An 11,270-nucleotide genomic window follows, 5' to 3' on the forward strand; every position below is an offset into this window, starting at 1 on the left:
CCGGAACAGAAGTGAAGCATTTGACATGCGGTGCTACAGACGACTGTTGAAAATTAGGTGAAATGTGGAGGTTATGCACAGAATCGGAGAGGAAAGGAATATTTGGAAAACACTGATAAGGAGAAGAGACAGGATGATAGGACATAGAGATGATAGGCATGAGGGAATGGCTTCCATGATACTAGAGAGAGCTGTAGAGGGCACAAACTGTAGAGGAAGACAGAGGTTGGAATACATCCAGCTAATAATTGAGGACGTAGGCTGCAAGTGGTGCTCAGATGAAGATGTTGGTATAGCAGAGGAATTCGTGGCGGGCCTTATCAAACCAATCAGAAGACTGATGATAAAAAAAAAAGAAAAACATCTTTGCACATCTATGAAATCAAATTCAGCTGCAATGTAACATTCAGTGCCCTAATACTCCACCGCGCCCATCGTAATATGCGTGGATATTCCCAGGCATCCAGAATGAAATTTTCACTCTGCAGCGGTGTGTGCGCTGATATGAAACTTCCTGGCAGATTAAAACTGTGTGCCGGACCGAGACTCGAACTCGGGATCTTCCCTTTCGCGGGCAAGTGCTCTACCAGCTGATTTTGGAAAGTAGGAGGCGAAGAACTAGTGGAACTGAAGCTGTGAGGCTGGGTCTTGCTTGAGTAGCTCAGTTGGTAGAGCACTTGCCCGCGAAAGGCGAAGGTCCCGAGTTCGAATCTCGGTCCGGTACACAGTTTTAATCTGCCAGTAAGTTTCATTCCTTGGCATGCTGTCGACAAGTCGAGACATTGTTGCTCAGGCACGGATCTATGCAGAATCACCAGAGAACTAAAAGCATTTATATTTTTACGTACAGGGTGATTCCGTGATGATGTTACAGATTTTCATGGTTAGTGGAGAACGTATCAGTTTGAAGCAAAGGTCCCTAGTTCAGAAACGACCGAGCCGAAAGTTATAAGCGACTGTACAATATACAGGTACGTACCGGTAATGTTGTTGCGAAGACTGTAGAGTAAGCAGTCCAGACGAGTCCTTAAGTGTAGAAGGTGGGGTAATAACTAATTCAATTCAGATGGTGTACTGACACCAGCAGTCCAGGTGTACAATATCTGCACTCTAGTAGGCCGCAGTCTGTCTCTCCAAGTTGAAGTACTAACATCCATCAGCCATAACCAGATGGAGCTGTGAACGGTGACGTAACTTGCAGACATGATTTTCATGTATCGGCAAACAAATGGAAGCAGCAGAGAAGCAGAAAGTTTCTACAGTACCAAATATATGCATAGAAGACATCGGCTCACGCCTTGTTTCCACGTCTGCTCCAGAGATTAAATGAAACAGGACAATTGGTACCACAGTACAAAGATCGTTGAAGACGCAAAACTACACGGACTTCCGACTTAGAAGATCGGCACTCGATCACCTGCTTCGCAGAGGGCTTTCTGGCGAGTATTGTGAGAAGTGCAGCTACACCCCTGCCATCCACGACAAGTGCATGCTTTGACTCCTGCTGACTTCGGACCTCGTGTCGTGTTCAGCTGATGGTTCTTTCAGCGCGTTAAGGTTGATCCTCAATTTCCTGCTTATGTATTTTTCACGAATGAAGCCGCTTTCACCAGAGGCGAAAAGCTAAATAGTCGCCGTAGTCATGTTCAGACCAATAACAATCCCAAGCCACAGTTACGAAAAGCAGTCAACACGGATCACCAGTCATCGTATGGGCAGGCATAGTTAGTAACTACATGCTAGGACAGTTTCTTCTTCCTCCCCGTTTAAGTACAACAGTGCATACAATCTTTATCAGAGATATCCCAATTCTTATTCGTCAACGTATGTCGCGCCAACATGACGGATCCCCACCTCGCTTTGGGCTGAGGGTTCGCGAGTACTTGGATCTGGAATTCCCTGAAAAGTAGACGGGCAGAGGAGGTCCTGTTTCGTGACTTGATCTCACTCCAGTCGATTTCGTCTTGTGGGGTCGTATAGAAAGTCTTGTTTGCGAGACGCCTGTCCAGACTGAAGAATTCAGACTGGAAAGAATTCTCGCTGCCTGAAACACTTTTCCAATGACACCGGAGATATCAGAACGGATACGACAGAACTTTGTGCCACGATGCCATGCCTGTATTGACGCTGGGGGAACAGGTGGATCTTGAGTAGGTTTTCGCTTATACCTTTCGACGCGATCATTTGGTAACAAGAAACGACAATAAGTAACTAGGATTCCTTACCTCAAACTGATACATTTACCCTTCTCCATTGCCCCCGAAAGTTTGTAATATCATCACAGAATCACCCTGTGTTTCAATTTCCAAATTTCTCAGGTGACATTTTGAGATAAATAATCACGGAAACTAAGCGTCTAGAAAACAGAGGTGGGCAGACTCGTTCATCCTTGGGAACTAGTTCATTGCTGATCGTTCTTTTTTGGGAACCGTTCATTTTTACTCGTTCACCGTTCATTTGTGCTTGGTATATGGTTCTTACGAAAAACTGAAAACTAGTAGTGTAGGTGACTGAACGATGGAGGGCACCAAGAGGGGGCACTTGCCTTCCCCCAGGAGTATAGAGTTTTTATTCATTACAGAATTCTTACACACTTTTAGAAGTAAATTAGTAGTAAAGATTAGGTTTTTATGTTGCATTATTAACGTTAATGCAGCAATAATAATAATAATTAAGTTCGCAGTAATAAAGTTTTTGGTTTGAAAGCTCCTTCTGAACAAATGTTTTTGAGATAATAAGTAAATATGATTTTATGGCAATCTATGTCTTTTCAAATGGAAAGGTACAGCTTTTCCTACTGACCCAGAATGACTCACAACCCACTTTTTTTTTCTTCAAAGAAACCAAACCAGAAGGTAATGCAAATTGGAAACAACCAAACTTAAAAATAATTAGAGCCTTCCTAAATGTAATATTTTGTATATGAAAGATATACGAAAATCGTTTTATACGCATTTTCTTCCACTAAAAATTAAGCAAATTATTGAAAGTTAGCTGCTAAATCAAGTCGATGAAACCAAAAAAATTATGAATACCAAAAAAACTTGCATTGTTATAAGTATGTCTTATGCTGTTCATCGATATAATGAAGTGAGCTGGTATGCCCTTTTGGTACCTGAAAAGACGTACCTATTACATACAACGTAATTTTTATGTAATTTACGTAATTATAAAATACTTTTTGATTACCGGTCGTGAACGTTGAATAGCCAGAACCAAGTGCAAGGACAGTTTGGAACACATGTAAAATAGGCGAGTGCAGTGAACGGAACGAACAACTGGATACTGAACTAACTAGGAGCAGTCGGCAGTGGAACTGAGACAGGTGGTCATGCGAAGAACGACGAGTGCGGCCGAGGGAGACCGAGACTGAGGCGAGCACGCGACCGAGGCTGGAACGAGAACTGCCGAAGTGACCGCCGCGACCGAAGTGAACTAGTGAACTATGAACCGATCGTTCCTCGTTCCCGGGAACTATAAGTAGACCGCCGCGACCGAAGTGAACTATGAACCGATCGTTCCTCGTTCCCGGGAACTATGAGTAGACCGCCGCGATCGAAGTGAACTATGAACCGATCGTTCCTCGTTCCCGGGAACTATAAGTAGACCGCCGCGACCGAAGTGAACTATGAACCGATCGTTCCTTGGAATTCGTTCCTCGGTCCTTTCGTTCATCTTGGTGAACCGTTCCTTTACACCCGTTCGTTCGCGAACTACCCATCTCTACTAGAAAACGGTACCGAGCTCTAGGAGGTACAACCTGTGTATAACAAACGGCACTTTTGCACTTTTCAGTTGCTTGCGTGAGGACCAGGTTCGTGTGCAGACTTGTGGCCTAACTGCATGCTGAGAATATTCCAACCAGGAAAAGGCAGCCATTCACAGGCGGACTAGACCTGCTGACGAGAATAAATGCGCAGGGGTTCCTGGGTCTACTGGTGAAACCGGCAAAACGTAGTAAATCTGCTCCTCGCCTCTCTGTCCATCTGCTCCTTACCTCTTTTTTCACCTCCTCCTCCTTCTTTAATTCCATCTCCTCCACCTCCTCTCTTTGTCAATCTCCTCCTAGCCCTATCTCTGTCCATCAGTCACACTCATCCCAATAGGATGCTCTTGGTTCTTATCCTACAATATTTCTTTCCAGGTTGTAACTAATATGAGTACCAAATTTGATTGAAATCGTTGCAGGGGTTTAGGATGACCTTCTTACCCGTGATTTTGCTACCTTAAGCACACGTCAAATGTATTTCACATATATTTAACAAATTTCACGACTATTTGTACACACATTTCACCTGTATGTCTAGCGAATTTTGTCCTACAGTTTATGACGCTGTATCTCTTGAACTATGTGCTGTACAAATAACTTTGCCGATACAGCCAGTGACATATGTGCCTAATATCTGCAAAATGCCTTGCGAATAGAGTTGGTAGTAAAGAAGTAATGAATTAAAACGACATGGATGATGCAATAGTTTCCCACTCATCTTAGTGTTTATGTCGTCATATATTCTGAATATGCGTCATACGAAGATGTATTTTTTCAGGAAGGTTCAACGGCATATGTCGATACTGCCTGCCAAATGTGTTTCAAATAGTAGCAATGAAGTAATAAATGTGAACGTCTTGCGTGATGGGGTATTTTTCACGTATCTCGCGTTTATAACGCCATATCTCCTGAGCTAAGTGTCGTACCATGATGTATTTGTTCGGGCACATGCGGTGGTTTATGGGAATACTATCTGAAAAATGTATAGCGAATGCCGTTAGTAGTAAAGAAGTAGTAAATTAAAACGTCATGCTTCTTTCGGCAGTTTTGCAACATGAACAGCGGAAAGTGTAGTAAGCGATAAACTTTAATCCTTTCATGTTTTGTGGGTATCGTCAGCGAGAAAAAGTTTTGTAGAGGTTCAAAATTTTGTGTAAAGTTTGTTTTAAGTCATTAAGTGCTCTCATTCTTAAATACTGGGAGACTGAAGTATGGATATTCTCGTGTCGTGGCCTACACTGGTTTTTCACCCCCACCTCCCCCCCCCCCTTTGATACATGGGTCGTTCTTACACCTACCGCGGATCTTTCTGGACAGTATGTGCACCGCGTTTGGTTGAAATTGGCGCAGTGGTTTAGGAGGAGTTGTGGAACATACATACACAAATACATCAATTTTTTATAATTTGTTTCCATTTTATATTCTTTGTATTAGTTTTTGAATAAATGCTTTTAAAATGTTATAATTTTGTGAACTGCAGCTTATCTCAAATTAAGTAGAGTAACGTGTTGAGCGCTGGTCTAAACAAATTATTTTATTAAACATGTTATCTATTTTATCATTCTCATTATTAAAAAACTAAGCATCTGTTATGCTTTTGAAAACTAATTGTTGTCTTTTTTTAAATAGCTACTGAATCAAACGAATCAGAATCATATGTAACTGATAGCTTCTTTTATCCAGTGAGCCCTAGTAAAAATCGCATCTGACTATAAATTATGTTTCGACAACAGTTAATCTTCAGGTTTACACCACAACGGAATATAGTCTCACCTGTCTCAGATGAGGAATTATTAGGTATCGCAGTGGGAGCACCGTAACTGGAAATAAGGCGATGAAACGTTGAGTGTAATGGCTTTATAGTCGATCTCCCGCGCACGCACATGTTTATGCAATTCCTACAATCTGAAACGACTTTGAACCTTACTTACGTGCAAAAACTTGGACCTCTGAACACACAAAAGAGAACTTTTGTGTGAGTAGTCGGTGGAAGTTGAACTGCAGCGTGTTCTGGCGTTGTTTCTGCATTTGTCGTCAGTCTGCTGTTCAAACATTTGCCTAGGAATGCTGGAAAATCACATAATACAAAATAATACACATGGTTCATTGCAACGTACCAGATATTTATGAGTAACGGTACTGTTAAAATGGCATACAATCGTTACGTGACCTGCTGTAGATCGATATCTTAATTAACCACGTTGTTGCAAAAGTAACGAGGAAGATGAAAGAAAACTAGCACATCGATTTCGTAATTGCTAACTATTTGCCATATTAGAAAATCACTGTTCTCAGAGTATGCAGCCGTACATTGAATATCAACAACATAGAAATTACAACTGGGTACAAAAGAGACAAGTTGCTTTACAATATATAAAAAATAATGATACCAAAGAATACAACTGACAAGCTACTGAATAAGAGAACTTTTAGAATCTAGCGTGATAGCAAACGGCAATAGCGTTTATGGATATTCTGGTCCATGTGGACACGTGACGCAGTCCGGACACAAAGGAATTAAATTGTATTTTTAAACTGGAAACCCAAGTAACAGTAAGGGATTTTCCGTGCCTCACCGCAGCATCCGGAAAACAACTCGTCCTACGTGAGTGCAGCCGATTACATCTACAATGCATTGCTTAAGTTAATTAACAGTTAGCGATCTCACCAATAGATTTGTAGCAGTCTGATGTGGAAAAGCAAGCAGCTACTGCGGGACTGTTTAAGATTCAGTAAAGTGGACTACTAATGGATCGCGTCACTCACTTTCGTACATTCGGAATATTAGCAAAACAGAGAAATGCAGGAAACATAAATTTTTTAAAGCTGTCTGCACTTTTAAAATGCTGAGGTGTCTTGTATGAAACGTCCTTTGCTTCACTATTTTTTCCATCCAAGGATAGTAAGCTATACTGTGATCTGGTCCCCGAGCAAGGGGAGAGAGGTTCTTTGGACTTCGAGGGAGGTGAACCTCACATTGTTCGTGAGGTCACTTGCTTACTCTGTAACACATCTGGAGAAATCCGAATCACTGGCCGATCTTTCCAAGCTGCATGGTCGCCAAGATCATCAGATTTGAACCTGTGTGATTTCTGGCTGTAAGGTTACCTGAAGAACAGGTTTATCAAAGCCACACTAACCCACGTTAGAGGTTGAAGATGAGCATAGTGAGGGAAATAGCCAATATCCCACCTCAGATGTTCCGGGCAACAGACAAGCAATCCCTTGTGCGGTTCCAGGCTGTCGTGGATGCAAATGGCGTGTGTAACCTGGAACGTAAACGTGATACACAGTTAACAAATGTTACCCTCTCATCTCGAAAGTAAATGATGTTTCTATCGATGGTTGATTCGTTATTTCCCTTGCAAAAGCTCCCACAAAGTTTCATTGTTTTACGATCAGCGTCTCAAATAAGGAAAATTTAATTGTAACCAGCCTTTACTTTTTGTACGTCGTATTGAAAATTTCAGCAGTTCCTAAGCATGCACAAACGGATTCATTACGGTATATACGGCGGGATGTTACATTCGATTGATTGCTGCCTCCTGGAGGAAGGTATGTGGACACGGTATCCTTGTGTATTGCCGTCTTGAAAGACGAATCCAACGGCGGATGGTTGACTGCAGGGTTGAGCAACAAACTGTAGGATCCTGTGCCCATTTTGTACAACCTTCAAGTTACCCTCGATTGCCACGAGACTCGTTGGGCACCTGTGCACGATACCAGCCCAAAACATGACCGACTTATCTCCGTAACTTCCCACTTCCGTGCTTAACCTACGAGATTGTTGCTGGGAGTGCATCAGTATTTGGCTGCCTCCACACTTGTACGACGATCATAAGAGGTCAGAAAAATCGTGTGCTCTTCTGTAGAGCAATGGAACCCATCTTCTTCTTCTTCTTCTTCTTCTTCTTCTTCTTCTCGTACAAGCGTCATTGAGATTTGATGACTCGTCTACCTTATCTTGAGCCGGCCAATATGTTTTCTTCCTTTAAGGCAGTTGTTTTGGGATACGTTCATCGCCCTTCTTTCTATGTTGTCTATCAATTCTTTACTTAGAATAATCTTCTCAATTTAAGTTGTAAAATCGTGCTTTCTTCTGGAAACTACCATTTTTAATCTGTTTTCTCTTCTTACTGCTTGGACTGTTCACATGTGTCGACACCATGCTGTATGAAGCGCCGTCGAGCCCCTGGATGAAGTAACAGGGCGTCACACTTTTGCATCATTACAGAGCAAGGTTGTATTCACCTTTGGGCCAATTTTAAAATTAAGCATCGCAGTGGGTGGGAATTACAAGATTTCGAAAAAGTGGTCCCTAAATTCTGTTCCACAGTGTATTAGTGACATATGAAAATTTGTGCCTTGCCGCACTTTATCTCGTATTTCCCCTTAACCACTTCGGCTATCTATGCATGCCTCCCAGACCGACCCAAACTTCCGTACGATCCTACATCATAGGGTGCATAGCTGACAGGCAGGTGAAATCGCTAAAATTAACCAGGCTCAGGTGATCATTTAATTCTGTTGCTCACTGTAGAGAGAATATATATACCTAACACAACAGATGCCAAGATATTCACAGTCAGCAACTTTATTTTGATTTAACATGCGTCATCTTTGGAATCATACCAGTATTAAACTCGAGTACTGTTCCTGAATCTTCCTTTGTAAAGAAACATGTGAACATGAAGCTCTACTTTGCTACCCCCGACTTGTCACCCCAAATTCAGATTTTCGTTGGTGTAGATGTTTTCACGTTATCACGTGTAAGTACGACATTTTTGTTTTAATTTTTCTTTCATTTGGGTCTACTTATAACCCCTGTTGGACCTTCGTCACTATCACTTCTATTATATTTTTATTTTGGGGATGTCTGCAGCGCTCCGGGCGTAAATTATCGGTGACAATTGGCTTTATTAAGTTTGACTACCACTGGTTCAAATGGTTCAAATGGCTCTGAGCACTATGCGACTTAACTTCTGAGGTCATCAGTCGCCTAGAATTAGAACTAATTAAACCTAACTAACCTAAGGACATCACACACATCCATGCCCGGGGCAGGATTCGAACCTGCGACCGTAGCGGTCACGCGGTTCCAGACTGAAGCGCCTTTAACCGCACGGCCACACCGGCCGGCTACTACCACTGGTGTTTGCGTCAGTTAGTGCTCCTCACCGCATCATGGAACACACATTAAATCATTTAGATAACATAGAACATTAGACCCTGTACGTAATATTATGAGAGTAGCTCATATCTTTTCTTTTTAATCCACGTGTCATGATTTGAGTCCTTCTGTATTTAGAATTCTGAAGTTTGTAAGACAATAGTACGGCACTTATAAAGTTCTCCATACAAATTTTTAAGCAGAAGTACACTTGAGGATGTACCTGCATTGTATTGTGCCGGACTCTGAGCAAGAACAATAAAACAGCTAATGCAGCCAATTTTACCTGCATATAAACGTCTCAATATATTTTAATTTGTTTGAGTGTTCTTTTCATTTTATGTAATTTCAAAATAGGTTCAGTCGTCCACATATTGGCAAATATAAAATACAACCAAGTTAGGCGACGACACTAACACTGACGACTACGTGCCAGACTGTGCCGCACTTCCCCGGAACATCAGTCAGAGAATTCCCTTTCGATGAGATTTAAAAAAAAGGTTAAAATGGCTCTGAGCACTATGGGACTTAACATCTGAGGTCATCAGTACCCTAGAACTTAGAACTACTTAAACCTAACTAACCTAAGGACGTCACACACATCCATGCCCGAGGCAGGATTCGAACCTGCGACCGTAGCGCAACATGTGAGTATGGTGCAGGTCTGAATCGCAGCAGTGCCGGTTCACGCTCGATTGAGTCGCTCAACAAAGACGCGCAACGTAGTTGATGATGATGATTATGTTTGGTTTGTGGGGCACTCAACTGTGCGGTCATCAGCGCCTGTATAAAGTTCCAATTTTTACACAATCGAAGTTAGCCGCTCTCACGATGATGATGAAATGATGAGGACAACACAAACACCCAGTCCCAGGGCAGAGAAAAATCCCCAACCCGGCCGGGAATCGAACCCAGGATCCCGTGATCCAGAGGCAGCGCACTACGTAATAGCGACGTGGATGGGCTTAGTAAAAAGCATGTGTCTTGAAACTGATGGTACCATCATCGAATGCTTTGAGCTATGAGAGGTGTATGGACGTATTCACGGAGATCACGCCACTCAGCTGAAACTGAATTACACTCGTTTACCTCAAAAGGATTTTTTTGGCTATGTTTTCGCCGTCTCGACTCGATAAGCGTTGGTTAATGAATGGTTCAAATGGCTCTGAGCGCTGTGGGACTTAACTGCGGAGGTCATCAGCAACCTAGAACTTAGAACTACTTAAACCTAACTAACCTAAGGACATCACACACATCCATGCCCGAGGCAGGATTCGACCCTGCGACCGTAGCAGTCGCGCGGCTCCGGACTGAGCGCCTAGAACCGCTCGGCTACCGCGGTCGGCGGTTAATGAATGAACGACCTTTTAGTTCAAATTTCCCCCAAGTTTCTACTAGGGCGTGCTGAAGAGTAATGCCTCCGAATGTTTTATTCTGTGCTCAGTATCGATTGCGGTATTACATGTCATGCGTGCTACTCGGACAACTTTCCTGAATCTCCTACAAAGGGGATTCAGCAGGTGGCTGGTAACCAACTGTCGGAAAACACTCACTACTCCTAGTACCCCAAGGAGCCTCGGAAACAGGATGATCTCAAAGATCAAAGTCAAAGCTATGAAAAAGGACAACGAAAATGGATCAACGGATACATCAAAGTGGCAAACTGGAGCGTCAGAGGAGTTTCCCAAAAAATAGATTGTTGTTGTTGTGGTCTTCAATCCTGAGACTGGTTTGATGCAGCTCTCCATGCTACTCTATCCTGTGCAAGCTCCTTCATCTCCCAGTACCTACTGCAACCTACATCCTTCTGAATCTGCTTAGTGTATTCATCTCTTGGTCTCCCTCTACGATTTTTACCCTCCACGCTGCCCTCCAATGCTAAATTTGTGATCCCTTGATGCCTCAAAACATGTCCTACCAACCGATCCCTTCTTCTAGTCAAGTTGTGCCACAAACTTCTCTTCTCCCCAATCCTATTCAATACCTCCTCATTAGTTACGTGATCTACCCACCTTATCTTCAGCATTCTTCTGTAGCACCACATTTCGAAAGCTTCTATTCTCTTCTTGTCCAAACTAGTTATCGTCCATGTTTCACTTCCATACATGGCTACACTCCATACAAATACTTTCAGAAACGACTTCCTCACACTTAAATCTATACTCGATGTTAACAAATTTATCTTCTTCAGAAACGATTTCCATGCCATTGCCAGTCTACATTTTATATCCTCTCTACTTCGACCATCATCAGTTATTTTACTCCCTAAATAGCAAAACTCCTTTACTACTTTAAGTGTCTCATTTCCCAATCTAATTCCCTCGGCATCAC

Source organism: Schistocerca americana, chromosome 8, assembly GCF_021461395.2.
Source record: "Schistocerca americana isolate TAMUIC-IGC-003095 chromosome 8, iqSchAmer2.1, whole genome shotgun sequence".
Classification (NCBI taxonomy): domain Eukaryota; kingdom Metazoa; phylum Arthropoda; class Insecta; order Orthoptera; family Acrididae; genus Schistocerca; species Schistocerca americana.